The sequence below is a fragment of the Galeopterus variegatus genome, unplaced genomic scaffold, assembly GCF_000696425.1.
Source record: "Galeopterus variegatus unplaced genomic scaffold, G_variegatus-3.0.2 Scaffold2049, whole genome shotgun sequence".
Classification (NCBI taxonomy): domain Eukaryota; kingdom Metazoa; phylum Chordata; class Mammalia; order Dermoptera; family Cynocephalidae; genus Galeopterus; species Galeopterus variegatus.
The window spans coordinates 67,205-78,991 of NW_007728160.1; the positions used below are offsets into that span (position 1 = coordinate 67,205).

Consider the following 11,787-nt stretch of genomic DNA (forward strand, 5'->3'; position numbering starts at 1 on the left):
TTTTTTTCTTGATCAGTCCAGCAAAAATGTGTATAGTTTAGGTATTTTTGTGTCTGTCGCTGTTTAAAGAAACTACTCTGTATTCTTTTCTGCATTCAGCAAGGAGTTACAAGAAAAGCATAATTTCAGGAAACTATTGACCAATTTACAGAAGAAATGAAAGTGAATAGTGGAAACATAGGAGCTTCATAAGATCAAAAACACCTTCTACTTCTAGATTCAATAAGTATTAAATAAAATTGAAAAAAGGATTCAAGTAAATGATGAGGAAAGTGAGATTTCTCTGTTAGATAATGTGAATGAGCCTTACAATAATGAAAATAATCAGAGTATGATATTCAGACCTAAACCTGTTCTCTAAGTTGGCCTAGAAGCAGCCATGGTTATCTGATGTAATTATCTATCTAAAGGGGAAGGGATTAAAAAAAAATCAGTCTTTAGAGTTATGTCTAAGAGGGAACTTTGTGATTGGTTTATTGCACATGCAATTGACTGGAAGGGAATATGTAGCCTATTAAGATTTTTAGGGAATTATTTTCTCAAAGAAATCCTGACCTAAGAAAAAAAAAATTGACTCAAAATAATCCTTCTACCACAAACTTTCACAAGAATGAAATAGCCTATGCAAGATGGATAGTTCCCAAAAGTAAAGAACAAGTAAGTGTTTCCCAGAGATCAGAACCTGAGGTCATGAAGAACAACAAATGAGGTTGTCCAGGAGTCTGGGTCTAATTAAGGATGGTCTAATTAAAATTGGTCTGATTTCCCCACAGCAGGGCAAAACGTATGTGTTTAAAGAGGGAGTGCTTTACAATGCCTGTATAGCAGGATCATGTAGTTACTACTGTCAAGTGTGTGCTCTGTTTTTTCTCACCCCTTTCCTAAATGCAAGTTTTCTATGGTAGTTGTCTTATCCCTGCTCCACCACTGATACCACACAAAGGGATAATAGTCTGTCTATTATATCATACTTTGCAGGACAACCACCAGCACATACAGTCATGATAGAGAGGACTGCCTAAAACATATAGATACTTAATTTTGAGCTGACTATAGTGAATGGATGAAACATTGGGTTGGCTCCTTTGGGGAAGTGGTGAGTATATACTATCTGTTGCAACAGGGTGCACATGAATATCATTAGAAAAGTGGTTTGTGTAGAAATCTTAGCTGCTCACCAGCATACTTGCTCTCCACTTCTTGATCACAGGGGTAAACATTTTCTGGCTTTTCTTGCTTTTTTGTGTAGATACTTCCTGAATTCTAGCTGATGAAATGTGAGCACAGTTGATGTAAACCATTTCCAGTCTCGGCTCATTAAAAACTCCCAGTCACGGAGGGTTGAATATTCAGTGTCCTGAAATGTCAGATTGCCGTCAGATATGGCCCCTGGACATGGACATGAACATGGTTATAGCATAATGGAACTTCCAGATTATAAACAGTGGAAGATAGAAGGGACACCATTAGAAATTGTCCAGGAGAAGCTGGCTGCACAAGGGGTCAGAGATCCATGGGGCAGTAATGAAACTTTGAGATACATGGGAGGCTTTGCACACAATGTTTCCTTTGTTAGTACATTATTAAAAGGATTTAAAAGGGGATTTGCTGCATTTGTGGTAGCTGTAGGGGCTGAGTATTACTTGGAGTCCCAGAATAAAGGTCAGAAACATCACTGAATATAGTATCTGGAAGTATCTTAGAAAAAGGAGGTTTCTTCACCATAGCCTTCTTGGGCTTGTCCCCTGAAAAATACAAGTTAGATTTAATAAATTAAGAAAAAAATATCATGCTCCTCTAAGCTCTATTTGCTTCCTGCCTAGTTGGAATGGAGAGGTCTGCCAGGGAAGCTTTGGATGCCATACGGTGAAGATCGTAGAACAACTGTTGGCCATTTGGAAGAGGATTGCTCTACTGGATTGTTTACTCTTGTGAGCAAAAATATATTTGTGCTATTACATATTTTGTGGTCCATTTGTTGAAGCAATTGACCTTGCCTAATAAAAACAAGATTATTGAAGAAGGAGCAATAAACACATTTATTAATAAATTTATCCTGAGTGAAACAGCATTTACTTCTAGCTTTACATTGTCATTTGTCATTAATTTTACAATGCTATAGATTGGATTCCCACCCCCCTCCCCAACCTCATTGAGGCTTAATCCCAACTGTAACTGTTAAAGGTGGGAAATCCTATTATGGTAATTGAAAAGTGGGGCCTAGAAGAGGTGATTAGATTGTAGGACCATGCCACAGTGAATGAATTAATAATGGTGGTCAGGGGCGTGGTTCTGAGGGCTTTAGAGGGAAAGCACACAAAGGGTCTTTCTGCTCCACCATTTTTCTCCATGAAATTCTGCCATCACTATTGCCACCACCAAGGCTATCACCAGATATTTTCCCTGGACTTCAGACTTTGCAGCCTCAGAAACTGTAAGCAATAAATTTTGTTTTCTTACAAATCACCCAGTTCCAGGTATTCTGTTATAAGCAGCAGAAATGGACTAATATATACAATAATACCTGTACAACGATGTAGTCTTAATTCAAGGTTTACCTCACCCAAGTTATTTTTTATGGTGACAATGTAAAAGTTTTATCTCAAATGATTAGATTCAACATGAAAAGTGGTAAATTTGAGGAATATTATTGGCTTCTGTCATTTCTGGCTAAATTGCATTATTATATTATTAGGAATCTGTATTACTCTTATTTTCCTTGGCTTGGATTTCCTCTGTGTTGGTTTCATTTCTAGACAGGTTCTGTATGGTAAAGATGGCAACCGGCTGAGTTAGGCTCAAAATGCCTTTAAGTCTATGCGTTCTGGGAAGCAGAGTCCTGCTTCTCGAATATCTTTCAAATAGGTCTTGGGAGGACTGTAATTGGTCCACTCTGGGTCATATGCCCATATGCAAAGCAATCACTTTGGAGAATTTTGATGTTACATGCCTAACTTTGTAGCAGAAGACACATCAGAACCACACAGAATGAGTTCCATTTATGAAACAAAGATTCATCTAGCAGATGAAGGGGGTAAAGTTGTAAAAACAAAACAAAACAGATTTCCACTAATGGGTACCTATCTGAATTTGAACTGTAGTTATAAATGCTCGAAAGAAGTTAGTGGTTTTACAGTACTTACAGAGTGTCATGAATTTAAAAACATATAAATGGAAACATAAAATGATATTGTAATCACCTCCCCTGTCCTTCTGCTCATGCCACTTCACCAAGAAATGAGAATATTTTAGAGGCAGGAGAAGGATTTTTTTTTTCTTTTTTAGTTCTTTTTCAGGTACTAATGTGTAATTGAATTTGACCTGATAGATTGTCCTATCTCACAGCATTGTCATTCAGAAGTTATGTCATAATAAAATTGACTTTGTTTATTATATGAGTTAGAGAACAAATTTATTTTTCTGTGTTAGATAATCAATTATTCCAATATTATCTATTGAACAGATATTGAAATATTTTCCTACTAATTTATAAAGGCACTGATACCAGAGACAAATATCTGTGGATGAGGATATGAATCATGGCTCTCTAATTAGTTCCATTTTTTGTTTGTCTGTCCCTGGCCCAGTATCACACAATTGGTATTACTCTAATCATTAAGATATTTGGTAGGATGAAATGCTCCTCCTAATGCTATACTTTTCAATTTGTCTTGGTTGTGCATTGCTTTTCATTCTTCCATATTGACTTGTGATTCAGTTGTCAGCTTTGAAAATCACTTTTGGGATTTGAATTTGAATTGCATCAAATTTGTAGATTAATTTGTAGAAAATTGACTTTCTTATGATATTTAGTTTCTGCAATCATGGACATGTTATTTATGCATATTTCTATTTGGGGATATTATTATGCATTTTTGGCAATAATAATAACAACTAGTTATATGGTGGTTACTATATGATAGATGTTAATGTTTCAACCATATATTAACTCACTATTATATATTCATATTGGCAGAGACTATTATCTCCATTGTATAAATGGGGAAACTGAGGTACTGAGAGCTCATGTGCTAAGTCATATAAGAGGTGGAGTTGAGATTTGAACCCATGCAGTTTGTCACCAGAGCTAGGAATCATCACAAATATCTGATATTGCTTCTCTGAGAACTTTGCTCACCTTCTTAGAAATTCTATTATTGGTTTAGTATATAAGATTTTCCAATTAGACAATAACACTGTGTGTGCATAAAGGAAATAAAATTATTGCTACATTCCAATCCTTTAACTACTTATGTTTACTTGTATTCATATTGCCTTAGCTAAGATTTCCAGGAAAGTATTGATTACTGTGGGTAGCAGTAACACTTCTTGCCTTGCACCTGATTTTAAATAGAATGCTTCTATGTATCAACATTTAGTAAGATGCTTGCTGTAAGTTTTAATAGTTGAGCAGTATAAAGTTATTTCTCTTCTATTTTCCAAGAGGCCTTTTTTATTTCATAAATAAGTGTTTGATTATTTTTAATGTCTTTTGTCTTCTATTTTCTAGTATGAAAACATTTGTGCATTCCTAGAATCAATGCTATGCTCACATGAGATTGCAGAGTTAAAAAAAGCATGGCCCCTGGAGTTAGACTTTCTGGTTTTAAGGCTGTCTATACCACTTACAAACTATGGGCCTTGGGAAAGTTATTTAACTTCCTTAATAGTACCAATCCTAGATCCTGGCAAGAGAGAATCTTCCCCTAGGCTGTAACCTTTAGAACATCCTATTTATCATAATCACAAACAAATTATGAAATATTAGATAACACTTGAGTATCTCTTAATTGTTATGCTGGTAAAGGTTTTAACAACAGGGTCTCCAAAAGGTATGCCATATGTGTGTGTGTGTGTGTTTATACGTATATACATATGCTCACAAACAAATTATGAAATATTAGATAACACTTGAGTATCTCTTAATTGTTATGCTGGTAAGGGTTTTAACAACAGGGTCTCCAAAAGGTATGCCATATGTGTGTGTGTGTGTGTGTTTATACATATATACATATGCATATATATATATACACACATACACGCACACACATACATATACACACACATGTACAAATGGGTATATGTATGCATATCCATGCACATATCTATATTTATTATACATTTTATTAATATAAAGGTTGCGTAACAACTTACAAGTAATAATAAAATAATCAACACTATTTATTGCAAATTCTGTATAGACAGTTGATTTTCACAGGAAGTTTTCATTGATTTTTGTTTAACTACTCTATATGCAGCCAACTTATGAGTGCACTAACGAGTGTAGTCCCGACATGAATGTTGGTTGCTATTTTCATTCACATTAATGAATAAGAATTTCACTTGTTAATCAATGATGTGAGCAACTTTTTGCCAAATCAAATAGGTTTAGAATAAGGAAATAATATTTTCTTATTTTTTTTTCTACTCACAATGTAACAGCTACAGGTAATACACATTTTTAGGTAAAATGTACATTATTAAGATTTTCTCTATCACTTTCATAAGTCTAGACAATCAACAAAACAATAAATCAAGCTATGATTTATAATATTTGCCCATGTTTTTTCCTAATGTGAATACTCTCTACATAGCTGATTTCCTGCTTCAAGTATGGGAAGAGATGTGCAGTAGCACACCCACCATTATACAGTAGCACCATGCAAAAATTCCTTTAAATTTAACAGGTTAGATCTTGTGAGCCTATGTGAACAGACTCCAACACAGCACTGACTGGCACATCTGCTCCCAGAATTCAGCACTAATTGTTGGCACATGGTACCACAGCATTAAACATGTACTTTTCTACACCTTTCAGGCTCCAGGAAAACACTTTCCACATCTCTTGTCCAATGTTTTAAAGCCAAAAGGTGACTGCATTCATTGTGATATAATTTATAGGTTGGTCTGCTCCAAATGTTGGAGATAGACTTTGCTCTTGAACATAAGGAGAATTTCAGCAGCAAAGGTGCTAAAGAAAAATGGAAGGCACATTAATTAACTTGCTAAATTCTCCTTTCAGAAAGGACTAGAACAATAGGTTTTGTGTAATGGAGTTATCACGTTAAGTAGTGCAGAACTTCCTTCTCTTGGTATTGCAATTCATAGTTTGGAGTTACACACTCTTTAATGTGATATTTACTGACATTGCACAAGGCAGGAGGGAATCATTTTGCATCTCTAGACAATTCAAATTATCTTGAAGTTATATATATATAGGTAGTCTGTACAGAACATGAATGAAACATAAAATCATTTTTTATATTGACAACTAAATGCCCATTGAACATTTAAATTGCAAACGCAGGAGGGAATCATTTTGCATCTCTAGACAATTCAAATTATCTTGAAGTTATATATATATATGTAGTCTGTACAGAACATGAATGAAACATAAAATCATTTTTTATATTGACAACTAAATGCCCATTGAACATTTAAATTGCAAACAGCATTAATTCTTCATTAAAATTTTGAATAAATAATTATTTATTAAAATAATATGGATTTCAAATTTGGATATTTGTTCATTGTAATTTGAATTTTATCTTTAGATTATTTTGTGTCAGTATTTACCAAACTATGATTTACATAGGAAAAAAGCATACTAATTTTAAATGTAGGGCCTGATGAATTTTCACAAAGTAAACACACTTGCATAAACAACTCCTGATCTAGAAGCACAACTTTACCAGCATTCCAGAAGCACTCCACATTATGCTGACCTTTTTGCAGTGACTATCAACTCCGAAGGATGATCTTTATCCTCATTTCTTGCACCGTAGATTCGTATTGCTGCTGCTCCTGTTGCTTTTTATATACTTTATATGTATACATAAAATTATAAAGTGTATCTTTACTCATGTCTTGATTCTTTCCTTGAACATTATGTTTGTGACATGTATCCACGTCGTGTCACATATAAATAATTGTTTATTTTCCATGTTGTATAACAATCCATTGCATGAATACATCACTTTTTATTTATTGTACTATTGATGGATATTTGGGTTATTGTCCTAATTTGTATTAAATATTACTGCTATGAACAAGTGTTGCATATCTTTTGGCAAATACATTTTTAAATTTCTGTAAATGATCTAATGATCTAATGATGCATCACTCAGAACCTATCCCCATCATTAAACGTAGTACAAATTTAAACTCCCATCAGCAGCATATGAGAGGTCAAATTTCTCTATGAACTTGCTAACACTTGAAATTGTGTTTTTCATTTTAATATTCTGCTGTACATGTAGTGGTATTGCAGCCTGGTTTACTTTGCATTTCTCTAATTACTAATGAATTAGAGCATTTTTTATATATTTGTTTGCCACTTGGATATTTCTCTTTTAAAGAGCCTGTTCAAGTATTTTTCTCTTTTTACATTTTGTTTTCTACTTTGTTCATATTGATTTGAAGAGTTTATATTTATTGCACCTGTTTTTTTGTTGGACATATGATGCACATCATGTATTAAATATTTGGCATATAAATATTAAATATATATTGCTTTAGTATGTGAATATTAAATATCTTACCATTCTTAATAGTGTATTTTGACCAAATAAATTTAATATAATTCCATGATACCATGCTTTTTTCAATACTTGCTCTCTTTTATCCTTAAGAAATCTTTGACACCCAAGATCATAAGGATAGCCTCCTATGTTTTCTTATAGAAGCCTTATTGTTTTACTTTTCGTATTTAGTTCTATATTTTATCTACAGTTGATTTTTGTTTATGATTGGAGGTAAGGGTTGGATTTATTTTTGAATGTATCTGCCCAATTGATTCAACACTATTTTGAGAATATTCATTCTTATCCAATGTACTGCACTGTTGCCTTATTATTATGTGAACTTATATGTATCTTTCTGTTTCTAGAATCTATTAAAATACCTTCTTAATTATAGTAATTAATAATGTCTTTATATCTGGTAATGTAGGTTCTTCAGTTTTCTTCTTTGAGATTGGCTTTATTACTTTTGGCTGTTTATATTCCCATAAAAATTTTAGAAGCAGCTTGTCAGTTTCTATATACACACACACAACAATGCACACTAGCACCAGCTTGGATCCTGATTGTGACAGCATTAGATCTATAAATAAATTTGGGAAATATACTATTAAAATGTTCATTTTTCCAATTCATGAATGTGCTATATTCATCTGTTTAAATTTTCCACAGAAACTTATCATTGATGTCATGACGTTTCCAGTGTACCGGTTTATATATCTTGCATTAGATTTCTGTCTGATATTGAAAACTGTATCATATTTAAAATTTTCTTTTTCTGTATAATTGTTTGTGGTGGTACACAAAAATTCATTATGAGTTGTAAAATGTTGATTTTGTATCCAGAAACATGGCTAAACTCACGTATTAATTTTAATATTTTGGATATAACTTTTGGATGTTCTATAATCATAGTCATGTCACCTGTTGCTATGGATTGAATTATGTCCTTCAAAGTGCCATCTATTAGAAACTTAACCCCCACTGTGACAGTCTTAAAAGGGCAGAAAATCATATTATGGTAATTGAAAGTTTGGGCCTCAAAGAGGTGATTAGATTATGAGGACCATGCCCTAGTGAATGGATTGATCCATTGATGCTTTAATGGTGGTCATGGGCATGGTTCTGAGGGCTTTAAAAGGAGGGCGCATGAGAAGCTCTTTCTGCTCAGCCATCCACCATATGACACCCTGCATTGCTATCACCACCCACCAACCAGATATGTTCCCTGGATTTTGCACTTCCCAGCCTCTGAAACTGTAAGCAATAAGTACTGTTTCTTTACAAATTACCCAGTTTCAGGTATTTTTGTCATAAGCAATATAAATGGACTAATACACCTATGAGTAGTGAAAGTCTTAATACGTAGTTTTAAAATTTCCAACTTCCTTAACTGACATTGTATAAATCTTTTCTTGCCTGGTTATTAATGTCTACCACCTCTTGTATAATGTTGAACAGACTTTCAATAATGACTATCTTTGTGTCACTTATCTCAGGAATAAATCCCTTAATAATTCATCATTCAGGATAATATATGTCTTGTTTTTTTTGTGAATACACTTTATTATAATTATTTATTATAAAGGAAGTTTACGTTTATCCTAGTTCCACAATGAGTATTTTTTAATGATGAATGATTTTTAATATTATCAAATCTTTTAAAATTTAATTGAACTAGTTTTTGTTTTCAAGTATTACACAAACTTGCATGAATAGAACCTGCTTGGTTGAAACATGTTATTCTTTTGTGTTGCTGGATTCAATATGCAAATATTTTGTATAGGGCATTGCATCTCTATATTGAGAGAAGTTGTTCTGTACTTTTTCTTTCTTTTAATGCTTCTCTTGGGTATTGGTGCAAGATTTTAGACATGCTGTAAATGATGCCTTCTTTTATTATTCTCTGGAAGAATTTATGTAAAATGTATGCTATTTCTTTCTTAGATATTTAAATTAGTTTACCAGTGGAGCCTTTTGTGCATGTAATTTGGTTTGTGGAAAGTCTTAGAAATGGATTCAATTTTTAAAAAGTGTTAAGAGTATTTAATCTTTTTCTAAGTTGTATTTTACAAGATGTATGACCATTTCACTTATATTTTAAGATTTATTAGTGTAAAATGACTCATAATTTTCCTCGGTAAGTTGGGCTTCTCTTTTTCTATCATATTGAGAGAGAAGCATAGATAGATCACTAATTTTTACTCATTCTTTTATAACATGCATTTATAGCTTTGAATATTCCTTTAAGTGCTGCTTTAGCTGCATCCTACAAAATTTAAAGTATTATGTCTTTTTTTTGTGGGTGTGTATTTCTGGTTTTTTTAAAATTTTACTACTCAAAATACATTGTAGTAGAATTTCCTGCCCCTTTACCCATTCCTCTCCACTGCCCCTCACCATCATATCTGTTCATTTGACTTAAATAGTTCAAAGAATTTTTGTGGTTATTCTGTCTTCTTCCCCCCCACCCTAATTTGTTTGTGAGTTTATTTATTTATTTACTGTAGCTCCCACAAATAAGTGAGAATATGTGTTATTTCCCTTTCTGTGCCTAACTTGTTTGACTTAATTTAATTTTCTCTAAGTCCATCCATGTTGTTGTGAATGGCAGTATTTCATTCTTTTTTATAGCAGAATAGTATCCGATTGTGTAGATGTACCATGGTTTCCTTTTCTGCTCATCAGATGATGGACATTTGGGCTGGTTCCAGCTCTTGGCTATTGTAAACAGAGCTGGAATAAACAGGGGAGTACAGGTATCCTTTTGGCATGGTGATTTCCATTCCTCTGGTTATACTCCCAGCAGTGGAATTGCTGGATCAAATGGAAGATCTATCTGTAATTGTTTGAGGAAACTCCATACCATTTTCCATAGAGGCTGCACCATTTTGCAGCCCCACCAACAGTGAATGATAGTTCCTTTTTCTCTGCAACCTCTTCAGCACTTATCATTCTCAGTCTTTTGCATGGTCACCATCCTAACTGGAGTGAGATGATATCTCAGTGTGGTGTTGATTTGCATTTCCTGGATACTGAGTGATATTGAGCATTTTTTCATGTGTCTGTTGGCCATTCGTATATCTTCCTTTGACAAATGCCTATTCAGCTCCTTTGTCCATTTTTTAATTGGGTTATTTGTGGGGTTTTTTGCTGTAATGTTGTTTGAGTTCCTTGTATATTCTGCATATTAATCCTTTGTCACATGTATATTTTGCAAATATTTTCTCCCACTCTGTTGTTTTTTTTTTTTTCTCTGTTGACTGTTTCTTTTGCTGTGCAGAAGATTTTCAGTTTGATATAATCCCATTTGTTTATTTTACCTTTAGTTGCCTGTGCTTTTTGGGTCCTGTTCATGATTTCTGAACCCACTCCTACATCCTGGAGTGTTTCCCCTATGTTTTCTTTAAGGAGTTTTATTGTTTCAGAATGTATAGTTAATTCATTAATGCATTTTGAATTGATTTTGGTGTATGGTGAAAGGTATGGGTCTAGTTTCATTCTCCAACATATAAGTATCCAGGTTTCCCAGCACCAATTGTTGAAAAGGCAGTCTCTTCCCCAGTATGTAGATTTGCTGCCTTTGTCAAAGATCAGATGGTTGTAGGCGTATGGATTGATTTCTGGGTTCTCTGTTCTATTCCACTGATCGGTGTGTCTATTTTTATGCAAGTAACATGCTGTTTTGTTTATTATAGCCTTATAATATAGTTTAAAGTTAGGTAGTGTTATGCCTCCAGCATTATTTATTTATTTATTTATTTGTTTAGGACTGCTTTGGCTATGCATGGTTTTTTATTGTTCCATATAAATGTCTGGATAGCTATTTCCATCTCAGAGAAAAATGTCTTTGGAATTTTGATGGGGATTGCATTGTAGCTGTAGATAACTTTGGGTAATATGGACATTTTCACAATGTTAATTCTTCCAATCCAAAAGTATGGGATATCTTTCCATCTTCTTGTGTCCTCTTTAATATCTCTGAAGAGTGGTTTGTAGTTCTTCTCGTAGAGATTTTTCACATCCTTGGTCAGCTTTATTCCTAAGTATTTTATTTTTTCTTGGCTAATGTAAATGGGCTAGCTTTCTTTATTTCTTTTTCTGCATGTTCACCTTTGGACTATAGAAATGCTACTGATTTTTTGTGTTGATTTTGTATACTGCAACTTTGTTGAATTTGTTTATCAGCTCTAAGAGTTTTTTGGTAGAGTCTTTAGGTTTTTCTATATATAGGATCATATCATCTGAAAAAAGGAAAGTTTTACTT

The 11,787-nt window shown here is 33.5% G+C and overlaps 1 long non-coding RNA gene across 1 annotated transcript in view; it reads left to right on the forward strand.

The window, feature by feature from the left end:
• The window catches only part of LOC103596591, an 8,735-nt gene extending 6,664 nt beyond the window's left edge, over positions 1 to 2,071 (forward strand). Inside the window, exons 2-3 of the long non-coding RNA XR_551059.1 lie at positions 979 to 1,096; positions 1,824 to 2,071. This is a non-coding gene — a long non-coding RNA (uncharacterized LOC103596591). The remainder of the gene's footprint in view (positions 1 to 978; positions 1,097 to 1,823) is intronic.
• Positions 2,072 to 11,787: the final 9,716 nt, after the last annotated feature.